This window comes from Bos javanicus, chromosome 9, assembly GCF_032452875.1.
Source record: "Bos javanicus breed banteng chromosome 9, ARS-OSU_banteng_1.0, whole genome shotgun sequence".
Classification (NCBI taxonomy): domain Eukaryota; kingdom Metazoa; phylum Chordata; class Mammalia; order Artiodactyla; family Bovidae; genus Bos; species Bos javanicus.
Window position 1 is genome coordinate 36,344,339 of NC_083876.1, and position 21,093 is coordinate 36,365,431.

The following is a 21,093-nucleotide window of genomic DNA, read 5'->3' on the forward strand; positions in this document are numbered from 1 at the left end:
GCCTTCTTCCAGGCCAGGAGGCCAGGTGACCAAAATGACCAAATGAATGGGTTAGGGGAATGGAGAAAGGCGAGGGAGCTACTGAATCAGACGAGCAAAGTAATAGGGCAGATGGTCTGACATCGTAGGGTCCTATAGGCTGTGTAAGAACTTTATTCAAATCTAATAAGCAAATCACATTTACAGTTAATATTGCTTTAATAATGTCCAACCCAAGTTTTATGCGTTTACTCCTCTTTTAGGTTTCCTTTCTGTTATAAATAGATTCAGTTGGATGATTTGTCTTGAAACCAAGGTGAGGTGGATGAAACCGGAGCCTATTATACCGAGTGAAGTAAGCCAGAAAGAAAAACACCAATACAGTATACTAACACATATATATGGAATTTAGAAAGATGGTAACGATAACCCTGTATGCGAGACAGCAAAAGAGACACAGATATATAGAACAGTCTTTTGGACTCTGTGGGAGAGGGAGAGGGTGCAATGATTTGGGAGAATGGCATTGAAACATGTGTAATATCATATAAGAAACGAATCACCAGTCCAGGTTCAATGCAGGATTCAGGATGCTTGGGGCTGGTGCACTGGGATGACCCAGAGGGATGGTACAGGGAGGGAGGTGGGAGGGGGTTTAGGATGGGGAACACGTGTACACCCGTGGCAGATTCGTGTTGATGTATGGCAAAATCAATACGATATTGTAAAGTAATTAGCCTCCAATTAAAATAAATAAATTTAAATTTTAAAAAAAGAAGAAAAAAGAAAATAAGCAAGCTGCCACTTCCCTCTCCTTCCCCAGGGTAGGCTGCAATAAAAGATCACAGATTTCTCTGGTCTCACTGCAAAAGATCAGAGCTCACCATGAGATGAAACACTCTTGACATATAGCCTTTCACTCACAGATTTTTCCATCTCTTCTCCCTCACCCACTGCCGTTTATTAATACCCTGAAGTCCAGGAACCAAGTCTCCAGCAGCTGAATTTTTTTCTGCTTCTGCCCCCTTGCTTGACCTAGGAAATAAAACCCACTGTCATCCTCTGTGCTCCTCACTGAACCCCCTGCTGACCCCATGTGCATTCAATCCACTTGAGTCTCCTAGGTAATTCCTTCCTGCTCACTCTTGCCCACTTAAAGGGACCTATATAGCAAAAATCTGAAGGTAAAATAATCTTGACCTTTATGAGTCATGGATTTTTCATCTACAAAATGGACCTGATCTTTCCCAGCCTGCAGAGTTGTTATATGAGGTAGTAGCTATTAATAAAGCGATTGTGGCTGATTCCAGGTGAGTCCTGGATCTAATAGGAAAAAAAGGAAGGCAAAAAGATGATACCAGGAACTTAAAACAGAAGAAACAGGGATGAAAATTCCTTATGTTTTTGTACTAGTATCATAGTCTTACCAATACTGCCACTTCTGAGTACAGAAGAGTTAACTAGAGTGAGGTAACACAAAATATGTTAGTTCAGGACCAAAGCTTGATCTCTCCATCAATATGGTGTGACGGGGGTCTGCCTCATTGAAAACATGAATATGAAAGTGGGCATCAGGCAATTCTTGCCCTTAAAGAGTGGCCAGAAGGAAGAGAATATAAATGAAGATATAGAAACAACATTTGGAAAATTAGGAGGTATAACAGAGTTCCAATAGAATATGTAAATATTCCAACCTCTTGTCACTTAATAGGGGATTGTTGAGCATTATTCTGTTAGCTATGCTGAGGCAGAGCAGACTCGGTGTCAGGGTCTCGCACACCCCACCAGCACAGGACATACAGGAGGCTACATATCAGCTGAAAGTTCTCTGAGGAAGTCTGGACTAAACAACAGAGGCCACTCTGAATGGCAGCAACCATGTTACCACTAACACAGACATGGGGCAATAAAGGGGTGTTTTGATGGACAAGTTAAACAGAGAGACTGGGAATATTCAAGCACAAGTGTAGGGCCTCCACCATTAACTGGGATTAAGACTTCAACTCTTTGTAGAGTCAAGAGGGACCAGAGGAGTTGGAGGAGACTAGGACTAACATGGGCAAACTAAGAGTGTGGAAATTATTAACCAGATCTTAAGGCAAATTCAGTTAGCAAAACTGAGATCCAATAAATCAAGACAAGGTAGCAAAAGTTACCTGATGCATCCTGTGACCCTGCATCCCTTCCAGCTGAGGTGAGCCCTGACTGGTGCCTGTGGCTGGGAGGTTAGGCCACAGGAAAAAGAGGCAGAGAACCGAACCAGGGCACACCCCTTCATCTGACAAGCTCTTAGCAAAATCCACAGAGGATTTTCTTACCCTGCAAGATAAAATTCTGAGAAAATGAGAAAAGCAAATCTGTAGAGTTGTTTGGGAGTTTCAAATTCTTTATAAAAACCAATTCTTGCTTAGCTCATATACTTACAGTGTTATTTTTAATTATCTAAAATCTCATCTCCAACTGAATTTTAGTGAATTATGGTCTAAAAAACTTTACAATTCTGGAGTCAGAAGTAAAGACATTTAGAATGTAGGTGTGTTAATAATAGTTAATAAAGCCTAGGAGTGGTGTGTGCTGTGCATGTGTGAATACACTGAGAGAAACACAATTGTGAACTTGCAAAGATGGATTCTTTTTCTTTAAAAATAGAAGGAAAATGTGTGCTAATATTGAGAATTAAGCCTAAAATTATCTTTTGAATAAATCAAGGAGCATAAATGGGAACTTGCCAATTTACAATTAACTCAGACACAGAATAGGAGACAAGAAGAGAGCGGAATGTCGTTGAGTTGGAAAAAAACGACCTTATAAAAACTGGCACAAGAGCTTATGTTTTCATACTTTAATTTACAGTTTGCAAAGTGTTGATATAATTTTGTACATTTTATATAATTTGATTGTAAGTGTCTTCTTTCAGAGGGGCTTTGAGTATATTGGAATTTATTGGGCAAATGCTTATTCAAAAGCAAACGGTTATGCGTCTGCTTATTGGCTTCCAGAGAGAGCTTGTGCTCGTTCATTTAGGCAACTGGAATCCTGTCCACCAGAAAGCTAATCAACAAGATGGCGAGTTACATTCATGAGTATTTCTTTTAGAGGCATTTAGTTTCCATCCCACAGATGGTAGCTGCAGTCCATTAGCCTCTGAGCCAAGCTTCTCCACGTTCTATTGTACTTAGCAAGATTGCTATTGCAGCAACACAATTATTCCAGATTCAGTGAGAATCATCGGGGCTAAAACAAGGCTATGTCATAACAGTTTAATCCCAGCTCACCTTCCCCTTTACTGAATAAACAATTGAACACCTGCTGGATTCTTTTCCACATAATGAGAACATCTGAGCAACAGAGATCAAAGAAAAGTGACATTTGATCTTAAAGCCAATACAGTGGAACCCCATTATAGAAAAGATTTTTATTACTTGGTTTCAGATAGCCATTCTGTGGGTCAAATCATGCTGCCCAGAATAAACAAAACCCCCAAACCCTGACTCAGTATGGTGAGGTTTATAAGCCTGTCCTCATCAGGAGCATTTTTGGTGTTTGATTCAATCAAAATTAGCCTTCATTTGAATGACTTGAAAAATGACCATTTAAAGTTTACAGGAGCAAGGGAATAGTTGTTTTCTGGTTTTTAATAATGGTTTACACAAGCAGTAAAATATGTGAGATGAAAACTTATTAAGGATGTTTATCTTCCCTGTCATACTAGAATTGCCACTTTCAAGAACAAGCAAAATACTTGGAGTTTTGAAAATGTCCAAAACACAAGTTTCCCAGTGTTATTCACAGAAAATGCCTTGACTGTCCCTTCTGGGTTTTTTCTTGATGCTTATAATGGATAAATAAATATGACCATCAATAACAATGCTTTCTTGTAGGATTTTATTGTAACTACTGAGTATATCTCCTGCAGTCAGGTATTACCTCCTTATCTAAGCCTTTTTAAAAATACATATTGTGAATTACAGACTCCAATCCCCCTCACCTTCTCCCACCATACCCAAATAATTTATGAACCCTCATATTCTTCACAAAATCTCTGAAGAATGAAAATGAAGTAGTGCTTTCCCCTCTAGTCCTCCATATTAAGGTCTAATTGCAACAGCTTGCTACATTCTCTGCTCTGTAAAGGGCACTTGTGTATTTTCCTATATATGAAATAAATATTTACCTTGATGCACTTAGTCAAAAGGACAGCCAGGTCTGTCTATGTTTGCTTATGAGATTTCCCATCTTAAAAATCTTTAAGAGGCCAACACTGAACGACCATCGTTTCATGCTATGTCGGACTGGAGCCTGATGGTGCTTGGTGGTGTTTTATGTTTGTGGCTGTGTGGACTTAGACTGTGTGACATCTAGATATGTGTGCACGTGATAGCAGTCTCCATGGCACATCCAAAACAGTTCAACGGATTGGAAGTGTTGTTAAATTAATTCTATTCAGGTGGCAATAGTGAGCAAAGGACTAGTTTTCAACAAGAGTACTTCATGGCAGCCAAGAGAAACATGATTAGCCATTCCTGACTGCCTATTGAATACAAATTTTCATGTCTAAACACTAAGCCAAGAGCACCAGAGCATCTTATTGGCAAAAATGGTCATTTGTCATTTAGCTAACATGTTCATCTCACCAGCATAGGGCAACCTTATAAGTGTTTCTTCTTGATACTGGATGATGCAGAATTACCAAGATTTTTTGTTCTTCTTGTTGTTTAGTTGTTAAGTCATGTCTGACTCTTTGAGACCACATGGAATATAGCCCACCAGGCTCCTCAGTCCATGGGAGTTTCCAGGCAATAATACTGGAATGGTTTGCCATTTCCTTCTCCAGGGGATCATCCTGACCAGGTATAACAATACTTGAATTCATTCAAGACTACTTTTGAGTAGCTGATAAAAATGAAAAATTTTATGTGTGTATTGTACTTTTTTACATATAATTTCAGAGGGTGTGATATACCCCAGATTCAAATTTTCTGCTGACCTAAGAGTTTATAATGTCTAGAAAAATGACTTGGTGATCATTGGAGCTGAAATTTCAAATTATTCTAGAGATGATGCTTATATTTGTTCTTTTATAAGATATATTGAATCATTCTGAAATCATGATTTCATGCATTGGGATAAAGGAGGATATATTTGCTATACCAAAGAGATCTAAAACAACAGAAGCTTACATATAACAGAAGTTCATTTCTCACTTCCCTGACTATTTGGAGTGAGCAGTCAGGTTGGAAGGGTGGCTCTGCTCCATTAGATTATTCCAAAACCCAGGTTCCTTCCATGTTGTTTTCCGTCATCTTCGTCATGGTGGAAGCTGCCAGTGCTCCCACCAGTGGAAGAGCAGACTTGAAGGGCCATTGGTTTTCCTTTAAATAAATGATGTGGAAGTAGCACTCAACACTCAGCTCAGATCCCATTAGTGAGAATCAGTCATGTGACCGCATCCAGGGGCAAGGAACGCTGGACACATAGTCTGTGGTGGTCCCCATCCAAGTGTGTGCCTCTGGGTGGCCAGATACCCAGGAGCTTTTGAAGTCCCGCCCAGTCTTTGCACCCAGCACATAGTCACGTACCACCTTTCCCATCAGGAGCAGACATGGCTCCCAATGTGAAATGGTTTGCATTTTGTCACCTGTAAACAGTCAATTTGTCTGGCTCTACCCATCTTCCCTCAATACACAACGTCAGTGGAGGAATAGGACAACTACAGTAAAAGCATTCCTTTAGAAAAGAAATCAAAGGAAATCCCTTCCAGTGCCAAAATTCTGATGATCAGGAATTTCTGGGACTCCCTACCCTACCTGGGGACTTGTCCCCTTGGGTAGACCCTCTGGGAGGTTCTTCTTTGTCCAGTATTCTCCTTAGTCATATCCGAGGTGAGATAGAAAGAGTACCTTCTTTGGGGCCTAATTTGAGACTGGATGATCACAGGCTTTTATGGGCCAGATTTCTGCTTTCCTAGCAATGAGCCTCTCAAAATTTAATCAGGTTAGGCTAGTCTCTGCCATAAAAACAAAGCCGATTATGTTCTTGCTTTATTTTAAAACTCCAATTCTCTTTAATGGTGATCACAGATGATTCTCTCAAACATCCTACTTTGCTGTCTTTGTAATCAATCATCAGAACAAGGTTACCACAAAGGGTTTCTTGTAGATCTATCATTTAAAGAGAAGAGGCATATGTAGAAGCAGAAGCAACTGGATCAGGTTATTTTTGTCAATGTTAATGGAAATGCTGAAGGCAATCTTATTTCCAGATCAGACTAAATTTTTCTGTTAAAAATGATGAGGCTTCAGAACCATTTTGTTAGCCCATTTCCAATAGCAATTCACTTCAGTGCAACCTGAGGAAGATGTATCTGCCTTTCAGCTGCCCATTGGTTTAGAGGCATTGAGGCACAATGCTAACAACTCTTTTAAAGTCACTTTCCACAAATTTGTTAAATTCAGCTGTGGTGGATACAACTCTATAGTCAGATATAGTCAGCCCAGTCACGATTTGGTGGCAGATAACCCCTTTCCTTCCATGGTAGAGCCTTGCCATGGCACACACTCACCCACTCATGCCCTCTCACAATCAATTCCCCAGATAGCCAAGACTGAACTCCCACTTCAGCATCTGCTGTATGTGTTTGCTTTGGTGCCCCTCACCCTGCCCGATGCACTTTCCTGGTCCATCCCACCCAGCTTCTGCCTTAAACCAGGACCCAGAGAGTCCAGGCTTACTGCTGGAACCATTACAGATGACACGAGATGAAACTGAAAGCACACTAAGAGGTTTTGAGAAGAGATTTTCTGTAATAAGGAAACTCTGTTTCTGAAAAGATGATGAAAATGTATGCAAGGTGTTTTGTTTTGCTTTGGTGAGGCAGTCTTTGAGCCATGTGTGAGAAAGGACTGGCATGTGCTATTGGGACCAACATAGAAGTACAAAGCTACACCTTGAATCTGGAACTTGAAGAAATAGGGACAAAAACCCAGAACAAAATCTGTATAAAAAATATGAGGTCAGGTTCAAAGCCAAGAGTCTCAGGGTAAACCATAAGGAATACTAAAAAGTGAGGGTCCAATCAGGGACAAAAGCCAACAAAGGCATAGAGGAGCTGGGGTGGAGAAGAAGTAGGCGAGTGAGGATAATTTCCAAGAGCATCAGCTGAGCCTGTTTGAGGGGCTCAGGCTCTGTGGGCACAGGTGCACCTTCACCTGCTAATGGCTACTGCTATTCAGGTCCTAACTACGAGCAGAGCAGTGAGCCGGGGGCACACAAGCATTTGCAGAATAGCTCTTGTATGCCAGGCACCCTCATAGGATCTACCAAAGTTTGCTCATTTAATTCTAGCCATACAACTTTAAGGAAATGTCAGCTTCACACTTTGCAGATGAGGAAACCGAAACATAGTTCAGATCACATAGCTAGTAAGTGTCAGAACTCAGCGCCCAGATCTACCTGATGCCAAAGGCTTTGCATTTTTCATCTAGCAGAGGTGAGAACATGTTTAAAATGATCCGTGAATTTTCTGGGCACAGTCAATTTCTGTCTCTCTGCTTTTGTCCTATAGACATAATGGGGTAAAAGCTATCTCTGAGCAAGGATTTCTCTCATTAAATGGTATGTTTGGTTAGACTGTAGGAATCTTTAGAGAATTTAATTTTAACTCCTTGAACTAGACCATCCAGTATTTTATCAAAGATAGTCCAAAGGCTTAAACAGATTTTTCTCTGTGATGTAAGCAAAAGCCTTCATCAGTCTTTGATTTTGTGAAATTTCAACCTGTGAACAATGACTGGTGGGGAATTCAGTTAATAATGTAATCATTTCATTAAATGTATTGGTCTTAGGTTATCCAGTTGTATCCTGCCCATGTTTGGGAACACAGCATGCTTGCCTTGGTATAGTCCAAATCAGAACGAAAGTCTTTCAGCCTAAAAATACAGAACAGCAGTTTTCCTGATGCTCAAATCGTCAGTCCTGTCAGGAGCAGTTGCCCGCCAGTCAGTTCAGGCACAGAGTGGAGGTGCTGAGCACACTGCCGCTGGGAATGCCTCAAGTGAGTTTGCAGTGCCTGCCAAACTCTAGTATTGAAGTAGCAACAAAACCATGGACCTAATCACCCCATATTCTGCCATGTCCATGAGCAGAGTGCCTCAGAGAAACACGGATCTCAGAGAAGAATAGAGCAATGATTGTACACAGTGATCTCTCACTGAATACAACATGGGTGTTGTTAACAATGATAATCACTGTTTTTTTCATCAGACATTTATGTACTGCTTATGATGTGCTGGGTATTGTTCTATGCTCTTTATGGATATTAACTCATTTAACTTTTACAACAGTTGCATGAAGGCAGAACTGTTATTATGCCAACGTTAGAGTTAAGGAAACTAAGGCATAACTAGTTAAGTAACTTAGGCAAAGCCACAGACCTAGTAAAAAGCAATCATAAGCTCCTTGTTGGAAGGGCAGTGATGATAAGGCAGGTGTAATAATGAGTGACAAGTACTCTGAGATTAGTGAAGGGAGAAGAGAGGGCTTAGTAACCTCACATGTGCTACCTACACCGTTTAAGTCACTACACTGCTCCCTGTGGTCACCATCTTGTATCTCACCTACTTTAAAAAACCTGAAAAATTTTCTCTGTGAATATATTTAGGTGAGGAATCTGTGATAATGAAATAGGAAATGATGAGTGAGGTGGAAGAATAACTTTTACCTAAAAACAGCCCAAAGGCAATGATTCCCTTCAATGGAGCACTTGTCCCATCCCGCTGCTTACCTCCCATAGATAGACAGACTTCTAGGAAAGCCTGACATGGCATTATTCCTTGCACAGAGTTTATAAGACTAGATCCATTAAATATGGTTATGTTAGCCCTTCTTCTGAGACTTCAAAATAGTTTTATTATACTGAACACTTTCCTGTAAAGGCATTTACTAGTCTGTGATTTTCCTATAAGGCAAAAATGACTATCATACTTACTGGTGATATAATTATTCATCTTGACAGTCATGTTTCCAAAAACTGCCATATTTAAATTCAATTTGGCTCACAAGTTTTGCATTTTCCCCACCTACCTTCACAGTCACCACCCCCTCCTTCCTGCCTGCCTTCCTCATCTCCCAGGACACAGGTGCCTGCCACATGACCACATTCAGAGTTTCCCTGTGGAATTCGTTTTTAATGAAAAAGATAAAGAAGGTTGATGGCATTCGTTTTCTGATATTACTTCATTTTAATAATTCCTTTCATTGGTTTGCCAAACCCAAACTATAGTTCCTGTTTAAACTAGGCCTGTTTGGGACTTTTTAAACCCTAATCGCAATTGTACAGTGTCTATAAAATGACAGGTTTCCCACGTCCTCTTCTGAGGACTCCATGCAAAGCAGGGAGATGGTCACATTTGAAATAACTAGGCAATGATGTTCTGAGTCAAAATGCTTAATAAATAAGAATGATGGAGAAAGAAAGGCAGTGCAAGAACATTAAAAGATAGGGGTCTCATTTGCAAGAGAGAAAAAGAAGAGACAATATGGAAACCAAGAAATACCATGTGTATTACTGACGACCAAATGTAGGCAATGAAGGGGAAAAGTGGGATGAAAAGTAAAGCAGGGAAGTATTCATTTTATTCAGATTATGTGAGGATCTAAGAATCAATTGAATCCTCAGGCAGTCATCTGCATGGTAAGCCTGGGTACAAAGCAGCAGATGAACAGTCATCTTCGAGCACAGAGATGGCTGAGTGTGAGGCACTGAATACATCGGCTGCCCTACCAGCGGCTGCCCGACAAGAACTAACCGGCAGGAAGGTCAGACTCACCTTCTCTCTCTCACCTTCCGAATATCCTCTGCTGCCTTGTCATATTCCAGCTGAGTTTCATGCATTTGGTGTTGTACATATTGTTAAAATGAAAATTAAAACTGTCAGACTTGGGTGGCTGGGGTACATTTATAATTTATCACCTTCCTTTATAGTTAAAAAGAACAACCAGGGAAACGCAGCTTAGCTCTCACTCACAAACTCTCAGCACTGCGTGAAGCATGCTTGGGCCTCGTAGGACAGATATACTGCACACATTTAGCATATTTATTTCTCCCCTTATGGAACTTTTTCTTATCCTTGGTATGCTTAGCTTTAAATATATTCAGAGGCTATAAATATTACATGAAATTTTGAGATCTGAAAAATAACTTCTTCATCACTGATTTACTGATAGGCTGCAAAGAACAAGTTTAGTATCTATATTTACATGATAAAAATGTTCGGTTAATACACTGGGCTGTTTTTAGCCATCCATGGGAGTGCTATGATTACATTTTGATCCTTATGTGAAAAAGGAGAAAAGGGAAGCAATTTAGAATGATCCCAGGTTTCTGTCATCTGCTGGTTAAACAGAAATTCACTGAGGTTGGGGAGATAGGAAGAGATGCAGGTTTCCATCAGTAAAGTTGTTGAGTACATTTTAATGAAGCCAGATACCAATTCCTTGTCCTTCAGATATTAGAATCATGTATAACATATATTTTCAAAAGCTCATTTTGGTCCTCGTATGAATACAAATAATAGTTACCATTTATTACTTGATTTGCTCACCTTACTTAATCCTTATAACAACCTTGTGGGTATTTTTCTCGTTTTTACAAATGAGAAAATTGAAACAGAGACATTAAATTACTTACTCAAAAACCACACAGCTGATAAACGCAAAGAGTTTTCTGGTTCCAAAACCCTTGTCTGTTGCACATTTGTAAAATAGAAGATATGCCACTTTTTTACATGAGTCACACGTCTCCCTGGTGACTCAATGCCAGAGTGGCCCTCTCAAAGCTCCCCTGTCCAAGACGCTCTTCCCTAAGCCCTTGGAGTGATCTGAACCTGCTGCTAGTGCCCTGTGTCAGGGCTCAGCCATGGTGAGAGTGGAATAGAATCAGGAACATCCAGTGCCTTCTAAAGCTTCAGTGCTACAAATGAATCTTAGAACATTGTGACAAGTGAGGGTAGCCGACCTTAGAGATTTTCTAACTCATCTCAAACATTGCAAATTCTAGCCAGTCACACACCACCTTCATTTCAGCCGACCCATCCATCACTTTTACAATTATTTAATACATCGTTTAAATAAACTCTTTAATATTAAATGCATTTATTATAAAAGGAACTTTTACATCACGATTTGAAATGGAAAACCAATACACTTTCCAATAAATTGAAGTGAACCATAAAAAATACAGACAAGGCAAAGTAATGTTATTAAATCCTAGCCAGATAGGGCCAAAATCCTTTGAAACTGATAGCCAGGTTTTCTTGTGCTACATAGTTGAAATTGTTTGGGGATATTAAAGACATTGTAGCATCAAACTGAGACTTTTCTCCTTGAATAAACAGGAGGATTAAAAAAGGAATTAGAGGGAAATAACTCTTACCCCAGGTGGTTCAATGTTATTTAATGCCAAGTCCCTGTGCATGAATTACAGTCATCTCTAGCATAACCAGTAGTTTGTATTCATCACTTGGAAAATTCAAGTTTTGTCTATTTCCCACATTGTACTAAAAAAGAAACCAAGATCCAGTAAGGTAAAATGATTTTCCACTGGTACTTAGTGGATGTTCAGTGAATGCATAAATGAACTATTTGGACATATTTGGGCTTTTGAATCGAATGTGGGTTCTAATTCTGTTGCTACCATTAATGTCAGTATGATCAAAACCCATTTGGTCTATTGACGCCCGGCAGTGTTTTTGCTAATATTGCATATTGCCTCATAAGTTGAAGATACCGCAAAAATGGTAGCTAAAGAGCTGGGTACAAATTCTGCAACAGTTTCAAGTTCAACAAGCCAAACCTAACATGGAGTTGGAAATCCAAGATGTATTAAATAAGCAATAGGGTATGAATCTTTACATGGATAGGAATCTTGTTGTATTTTTCATTCTGAATTCAACAGTTACATCCTACTTTAGTTTATTGGGATTTATATAGTATTGGGATTTTATATAGTATTCTTGGGCTTCTATGGTGGCTCAGCTGGTAAAGAATCTGCCTTTAATGCGGGAGACCTTGGTACAATCCCTGGGTTGGGAAGATCCCCTGGAGAAGGGAATGGCTACCCACTGCATTATTCTGGCCCGGAGAATTCCATGGACTATATAAATCCATGGGATCACAAAGAGTCAGACACCACTGAGCGACTTTCACTTTACACTTTAGTTTATTGGGCACTTTTCTATTTGCCCATCTAGAGCAGATCAAAGATAAATAGGATTACTCACACAGAAGATAAAGTTATCTGCAGAGGCCTCCTCTGCCTTCCTTGACCATTTTTCCCCTTTATCCCCCATGCTATTGGGATGAGTTTTAAAATTCTGAGCTCTTCATAGACTCTTCCAACTGCTTTTCCAACTTGCTTCAGTCTCCTCACCCAATCTCAGCCAGATTAAGCAGTTGAGATTAAGCAGTTATGATAATGCATCCCAGATGGCCTCGCTGTTCAACAGCAAAGCTCAGAGATAGTTGAAAACAAAGCTGAAACAAAGTCATTGCAGTAAAGATGAAAGAAGAGTGGGGAGAAGATTTGGGCAACAGCACAAAGATACTCCTCTAAGACAGAAGGATGCTGCTCCTGGCACAGCACACTCCCCACTGCCGTCTCTGTGGTGCACACAGCCTGGCTCTCTGGTCCAGGAGTGGAGTCTACAGAAATGTTTCCTTTAGATCAGCTGGTAAAGAATCTGCCTGGAATGCAGGATACCCCAGTTCAATTCCAGGGTCAGGACGATTCCCTGGAGAGGGGATAGGCCTCCCACTCCAGCATTCATGGGCTTCCCCAGTGGCTCAGACGATAAAGAATCCACCTGCAATGCAGGAGACCTGGGTTGGGAAGATCTGGAGGAGGGCATGGCAGCCCACTCCAGTATTCTTGCCTGGGGAATCCCAACAGACAGAGGAGCCTGGTGGGCTACAGTCCATGGTATCCCAAAGAGCCAACTCTTAGTTGCTCATGACTGAGCAACTAAGCCCACACTGTACATTTACCAGCAGAGCACTGTAGGTGGGTTATGCCCAAAGGGCTATGAAGGGTGGCATTTTCAGTCATTTGATTTCATAAGTTGGCTAAGAAAGAAGTTAAAGTACATGTAGTATGCTCAGTCGCTCAGTCGCATCCCAACTCTTTGCAACCCCATGGACTATAGTCAGCCAAGCTCCTCTGTCCATGAGATTATCCCGGCAAGAATTCTGAAGTGGGTTGCTGTTTCCTTCTCCAGGAATCTTCCTGACCCAGAGATCAAACCCATGTCTCCTGCATTGCTGTGTGAATTCTTTACCTCTGAGCCACCTGGGAAACTCCCGAGTACATGTCAGATGTTCCTAAATGATTACCTGCTCAGTCTAAATTCAGTTTCTCCTGACTGGCGTCTATTTTTAAGTTTCACCTGACTTCTCCTAATGTCATGACCTGCCTTCCCCAAAATTCCATCATTTTAAGCAGCAGCAACTCTAACAGCAATTACAGACAAGATCTTATTAACCCAAATACCTTGCTTCCAACTGTGCCAAGTCACCTTTTTTGGAGAACAAAGGAAATCTGAAAAGTGAATTTGTGAAGAAAATATTCTTTTTTAAGTTCAAATTCAGTAGTTAAAACCAATATACCTCTCACTTCATGAAGTTGGTGACTGTCTCCTAGCCCCAATACCTAGGAACTTGTCTGCATTATAATACTCAGTAAATAGTGTCAAATGGATGAATGAATGTACATGTGCACATATAATGGGCTCAGGAATCAGATGTGGATGTTTATTCTGCTACTTCCACTTACTAGTGGTGTGACTTTAAGCAAGGTACTTAAAGGTGTGACTTTAAGCACATGCTACTGTTCTTTTTAGGATTAGAGATAACGTATGTAGTGCCTCTGGCACAGTACCTGGCCTGTAGGAGGAATTTAATAAATGGTAGCTAAGTGCATCTGTACTCTGTCCATATTATTTGGGGGTATTAAAGAAGTCTGGGGCTTCTCTGATAGCTCAGCGGGTAAAGAATCTGCCTACAATGCAGGAGACACAGGAGACACAGGTTCGATCACTGGGTCAGGAAGATACCCCGGAAGAGGAAATGGCAACCCAGTCCAGTACTGTTGCCTGAAAAAATTCCATTGACAGAGGAGCCTCGCGTACTACGGTCTATTGACTTGCAGAGAGTCAGACACAACTGAGTGACTAAGCATGTATAAGGAAGCCTAAAACTGCTTTTTCCCTCAAAGATCCAACTATCATTTTAGTCAGTGTCACCACTGGGACATAATGCTGGATGCCAAAGGGGACATTAACCTCGAGAAATGGGAAACATGGGGGAGATAAAAGAGGAAGAAAAGAATTGACTATAAAAGGTAGACAAAGAGTAGAAGCCAAGCAGAGGGGTGGAGTCAGAGTGACTTGATGACAGCACCTGCCTCATTAGGAGCTGGGACAGAAGGACTTACCTCTCTCAACCTCTCCTTTCATTAGAGCATCCTCTCAGCCTACAGGAGAGGTAGAAGTTGGAGATTCTGAATGGTCACCTGGGAAAAGCCCTAACATTTCCTGCCAATGTTTTTACTCTTTTGTATGCCCAACTTAATTTATTAGTTGCTTACTCTAGCAATTCAGCAGATATTTATGGAGCAATACCAAGTCCAAAACCCAGTTGTTGGCACCTCAACAGTGAGATACTAAACATTTTAGGTCTCGAACTGCAGCAGATCTTGTCTGTGTATCATCCATAGGTGTGTATTTCTTTTATCACTTTCACTAAAACAAGTGGCTTTCTCAAGTGCAACATGATGATTTCCTAGTATCCAAGAGTTAAGACTAGCATGCTGTTAACTTTTTTACTTCAAAATTGTGAAGGCGATATGTGAGAAGAAAGGGAGGAATGGGAATTGTTTTCATTAAGATATTTCATCAGAATATCTTTCCCAGATAACCTATTCACGAAGAGATAATTCTCAGGTTTCTACTTGGATACTGCCGTTATCCAAAAAGTCATTGAAATAAGATTGCTACAATACATTATATTGTCATATTCACATACCTATTTAAAAGAAAAAATACTTTGGTGATAGTTCCTCAGCAGAATACGTTATGTTCTCTGAATGAATTAAGAAGGCAAAATGTCTAGAATGATGTTATTTCCAAAAGTAATTCTTCATAAAAACACCAAGACTTTTGGCACTCCATAAATATCATTTTTATAACTATTATAATTAAAAGAACCAAACTGAAAAAAAAGATGTTGAGCCCAATATGAAAATCACCCCCATGCCTTCCTCTCTGAAGGTGTCCACAATGATTGGAAGTACTAGGATTATGCAAATTAAATGAGGAATTGTCTACAGTGACCTCCTCTTGAACTAAACAAAGCTTTTAAATTGCCATAAATTTCTGGAATTGTATTCTCAAGTGAGTCAGTGCCAAAACCGTAAAATAAGGGCAGTACATGACAGTAGCCGCCAACCAAATAAACTAGCTCCTTCAGGAGAAGCTGAAGGATGTCAAGGTAATGCCTAATTCAGTTTATTATAATAATCGTGTGTGCATGCTCAGTTGTTCGGTCATGTCCGACTCTTTCACAACCCCGTGGACTGTAGCCCACCAGACTCCTCTGTCCATGGAATGTCCCAGGAAAGAATACTGGAATAGATTGTCATTTCCTCCTCCAGGGGATCTTCCCAACCCAGGGTTTGAACCCATGTCTCCTGCATCTCCTGCATTGGCAGGCAGATTCTTTACCAATGAAGCACCTGGGAAGCCCTCATTATAACAATACATGTAAACTTTTGTGTAGGAGGTGCTGTGAGAGATACAAGGGGAATACAGTGCATTTCTGTCCTTAGAGATGGATAGTCTAATGAGCTAGACAGACAATTATTCTAACAATTGTAAGGCAAAGCAGGATTCATTCATTTATTCGGTATGCATCAAGTATCTATCATGTGTCAGTCTCTATTCTAGATGCTGCAAATAAAGCAAAGAACAAATATCTCTGCCTCCATGGTATAAAGACTGATATGGAGAAAAAGCAGAGAAGGGGGATGGAGTGTTGGCTCAAGAGATAAATAAGGTGTCTGGGGGAGTCTTCATGAAGAAGGCGGCATTTGAATAAAGACTCAGATGGCTCAGTGGTAAAGAACCCACCTGCCAATGCAGGAGATGCAGGTGACTCGGGTTTGATACCTGGATCAGGAAGATAACCTGGAAAAGATAATGGTAACCACTCCAGTATTCTTGCGTGGAGAATTACATGGACAGAGGAGCCTGGTGGGCTACAGCCCATGGGTTTGAAAAGAGTCGGACAGGACTTAGCAACTGAGCACGCACGAGGGTACACGCATGAAGAAAGTAAAGGGGTAATTCACTGGGAGATCAGGGAAGATCATTCTAGGCAGAGGAAGAGCAGGGCAAAGGAAAGAGACCGTGTGTAAGGAATGTAGGCAGATGTGTTTAGTGCTCAGAGTGAGCAAGGAGCGGTGGGAGAGGGTGAGAGCAGATGGGGTGTACTGGCATCTGCCTGACTCTGACAGCCCAGGCTTTGTGGATTATTTGTGTTCCTTACCTCCGTAACAGACCCTGCTGCTGCTTTCTGCCCTTAGCATCCTATCCATTTCTACACTTTTCCCTGTGCGAGAAGGGCTTTGGTCATCCTGTCCCTGACTTTGGGGCACAGTCCCTTTCCACAGCTTACTCATCTATTTTCTTACCTGGCTTAACTTTTCTGACATTAAAAAAAAAAAATCAAATGAATAGGTTATCTCTCAGGATAGCATCTGAATCACAGTCCAGCCTAGAATCTGCAGTCCTATGAATAATGCTGCAAATGATGGAAGGAACAGGAGGGGTGCAGACAGGCTTGCAGTCAGTGCATAGGAGAAACATGAAAGATGTTTCCTCGGGGGCTCTGAAGAAACAGCCCATGGCACCCTCCCAGTCCTTACCTCTTGGCCAGATGGGTCTTATCTCTCACACCCCTTCCACCCTGTTTCTGCAGCCTAGCCATCACTTATACAGGAAACTAATCAGTCACTGAGTTCATGCATGGACAGGATCCCTTCCCTGTGTGTTTCTGAGTTTTCTCTTCCTGTTCAGCCCTTGTATCTTTGATATCTTTTCACCAGGATGTGAGAGTAAGCACAGATAATAGAGGGGTAAGCAGTGACTGTGATGTGAGCTTAAAGGGAACCTGAATAGGTGCAAAAATTTTGATATTGGAGGGAAAGAAAGATTGACAGAGAATAGGGAGAAAGGGAAATGTATCCAGGGCCTATATAAGAAGACACACCCCAAGCCTTGCATAGAAGCAGCGATTTCCAGTATGCCTGACTGCTGTTAGAGTCACCTGAGGATCTTTTGAAACCTACTGCTCAGTTCCCAGTTAAATGGGAACCTCTAGAGTGAAGCCCTGGAGAAGGCAATGGCAACCCACTCCAGTACTCTTACCTGGAGAATCCTGGGACAGAGGAGCCTGGTAGGCTACAGTCCATGACGTCGCTAAGAGTCGGACACAACTGAGTGACTTCATTTTCAGTTTTCACTTTCATGCATTGGAGAAGGAAATGGCAACCCACTCCAGTATTCTTGCCTGGAGAATCCCAGGGACAGAGGAGCCTGTTGGGCTGCCGTCTATGGGGTCGCACAGAGTCGGACACGACTGACGTGATTTAGCAGCAGCAGCAGCAGAGTGAAGCCCAGGCTGGTATCTCCTTGACGACTCTGCTGGGCTTCCAGGGCTAAGGGCCACTGAGTGGAGCTGTAACAAAGTCTATTCTCTGCTGATTCTACCTTCCTGCAGCTGTATGCAGAGGACCCTGCCTGCCTGCCTGCTTGCCTGGGAAGGACTCCTTCCTGGGCCTCCCTCCCACTTTTGGGGCCTCCAAAACTTTTGGGGCCCCTCCACCCAGACAGCCCTGTATTGGAGAGGGAAAGGGATGACTAAGTGATCCAGAGTTTGCATAAGACCCTTGGGTCGGACCTTGGATCCAGGTCAGCAGTGCAGCCTTGGGCAAGTTACTTAACCTCTCCTGGCCTCGGTTCCTTTACTTGTAAACAAATAATAATAACAACACCCACCTCACGTGCTTGTGCTGATTCCACAAAGTCTAAATGTAAATTTCCTCACGCAGAGCCCAGCACATAGTAGACAGCTGCTATTGCTGTCAGCCATGCATGTCAACCTGGTATGTACAGCCTAGCATGTTCCTAGCTTCTGGCTTCGAGGTGTGACAGTTTCTTGATTCAGTGCATCTTCAAACTTGTACTGTTTTTAATTTCTCTCTTCTCTCTTCTCCATGGTATCCCCCACATCCCCATCTTGCTCCCTCTGCCTGGCCTAGCCTCTCTCTGTCCTTCACTCAGCCTGCATGATTCCTTTGCATCCTTGAGATTCATCTCATGATCATCTCCCTGAAACTCCCTTCACCTTTTGCCAAGCAACTCACTTTCTCAGTGCTCTGAGAAATAGAGAATAGAGACGCCCTCTACTATCTCTAGCTCTGATTTTATCACAGTGTGTTATAACTATCCATGTGCGTACCCCTCACCCCTGCTACAACTGAGCTCCTCAAAGTACTTTATCTTGTTTATTTGGTGCTTAAGACAGCGTCCAGTATACCACAAGTGCTCAATATCTTTTGAATGACATAATTGCTCTAAAATATATTTTCTGGTGGCCTGTTAAGATAGACACTCCTGTCTCCCACCCTAAAATTTCTATCATTGGAATCATTTTCTTGGGTTAAATTACAAAAATACCACCAAATGGACAGAAATCTAGTTAAAATGTACCTGTGTTTACACATCCACACACACAGATACAGGATAGAACAGAGGAGCAAGGACTGTCCTCTGCAAACAACCCCATCCTCTCCCTTGGCCTCAGTGTTTTCAGATGAACAGTGGAGTCCTGGGCTAGAGAGGCTCTCAAGTTCCTTCCACTTCTAAAACCCTAAGAATCTAGGCTCAGAGCTTGGGGAGGTTCAGAGAAGCTGACTCTGAGGGAGGAAGATGGAGGAATGGACAGGTCCATGGAGACCAGATCCAGCATCATAATCTGATGGGCAGAAGACTGAAAGGGAAATGATGCAATCTGTGTGGGAAGAATAATCCAGAAGGAGCAGGTCTTGATGCAGGGCCAGAGGACCCTGGAGGAGGGGCTGAGAAACGGAATAAGAAATGGGGATACATAGGAGGAGGATGAGGCCACTGGGGAGCAAGTACAATGGAAGGGCTCTGGGGAGAGGGATGAAACTGGAGGGTTGATTAGAGGTTCAGCTGACAGAAGCATAATGTGGATAAGAGAACAGTGAAGATGTCACATAAGGTACAGTCTACCTAGCCCTGAAAATCTCCCAGAAGAAAGTCAAAAGTCAAGTCCTCCGAATTCGGAGTAGCCTGAAGGAGTCTTCGCCTCAGCTGATGAAGGGGACGAGGCCCACAGGTCCAGCGGTTAGCCCATCTTCCAGAACTACTGCACCCGGCCTTGGTTCACAGGAGGCGTACACGTGTGCTTTGGTGCAAGAGCTGTTTAATATCTACTGCACCTGAAACTATTCATAAGTCTGCTTTTCTCCACTGTCCCAGCCAGAACTCTCCTTTAAATCAGGGCAGGCCACCTCCAGGCTGTGAAAACTGCCCTGTTTGCTGTTGCTCTTATATTTCAGGTGGACAGCATGGAACAGCACTGTGACTAATAGCACATTTTTGGAAAATGCCTGTCCTGCTGGTATTTGGCTGAATTTTGAACAACAATCTAACTATGCTGGCTAGCCAGCTACTGTGAGAATGAGAGGGTAATCTTTATTCATTTCCAACGTTTATATAACATAACAAGATATGGCAAACTTAACAGTAAACCCTATGAATAAATTAGCATCAAAAGTTAAAAAAGAAAAAAAAAATTGATATGGATATTTGAAAACAAAATTACATTTGCCAATAAATTTTAATTCGTTGTAGCAGAAAATGATAAAAAAAAATGAAGGGTATTTTTGCAAAGTTTTACTGGGAATTCATAAAATCATGTGAATATACTGTTTACAAATCAACTGTCTATACCATGGTATGCACATTATGGTCACTGCATGGTCCTTATTTTTCTCATTCTCTCTTTAAAGTGAAAGTTGCTCAGTAATGTCTGACTCTTTGCGACCCCATGTCCATGGAGTTCTCCAGGCCAGAATACTGGAATGGGTAGCCTTTCCCTTCTCCAGGGGATCTTCCCAACCCAGGGATCGAACCAGGTCTCCCACATTGCAGGTTTCCTTACCAGCTGAGCCACAAGGGAAGCCCAAGAATACTGGAGTGGGTAGTCTATCCCTTCTCCAGCACATCTTCCTGTCCCAGGAATTGAACTGGAATCTCCTGAATTGCAGCCAGATTCTTTACCAACTGAACTATCAGGGAAGCCCCATTCTCTCTTTTGGCAACAGTTAATAGACTGGTGTCTGAGAATATTTCCCTGAGGATATAAGCTATAAGACTATTGAAAAAGGTGAATCATTCAATAATCTATAAGATTATTGAAAAAGGCAATAGGAAATTTAAGATATAGGATGCAAAATATTTATAAAATAAATATAGAAAAATTAAGATGAGGAATAAAACACACTATACAGTAACGGGAAAGGAATTTCCAAATGGGAGTCACACCACAGTCACACACTTGGCATATAGTGGAAGGGTACACTGGAATATTGAATGCCTACAGGATTAAGGCCAAAGCTGATGGCGAACACTGGTAGGGAACTATAATAGTCAGAAAGAGAAATATAGAGAGAAAAGGGGCAAAAAATTTTCTTATGTATGAAATTTCACTTAAACATGGAATTTACTTATATAATTCATATATATGTGTATATGTGAATAGAAAGTGAATTGATAAAGAATTTTGGTTAGTGATACACAAATCTTAAAATATTCACATCTAAAAAGTCAGCTTCCTGAAGGACTTTTAAAGAAATATTATTTCAATTTAGCTCCCCCTAGTTTCTAATCATTATATAAAAACTGTGGTCCCTAAGAACTTTAAGAACATTTTCCCTCCATATGACACACTCTTTTAAAACTGTCTTTTAAAAGC

At 41.4% G+C, this 21,093-nt stretch overlaps 1 protein-coding gene across 14 annotated transcripts in view; it reads left to right on the forward strand.

The window, feature by feature from the left end:
* HS3ST5 (heparan sulfate-glucosamine 3-sulfotransferase 5) overlaps nt 1–21,093 on the forward strand; it is a 298,321-nt gene that overhangs the window by 200,644 nt on the left and 76,584 nt on the right. For 2 of the 14 annotated variants that reach the window (XM_061427521.1, XM_061427524.1), the window contains exon 4: nt 4,699–4,830. The exons of 11 other annotated variants lie outside the window; for them this stretch is intronic. The gene's annotated coding sequence lies outside the window, so the exon portion shown is untranslated. Of the gene's footprint in view, nt 1–4,698; nt 4,831–7,823; nt 8,003–21,093 lie in introns of those variants that run through there. One more of the 14 variants, XR_009738450.1, reaches the window with a different exon arrangement.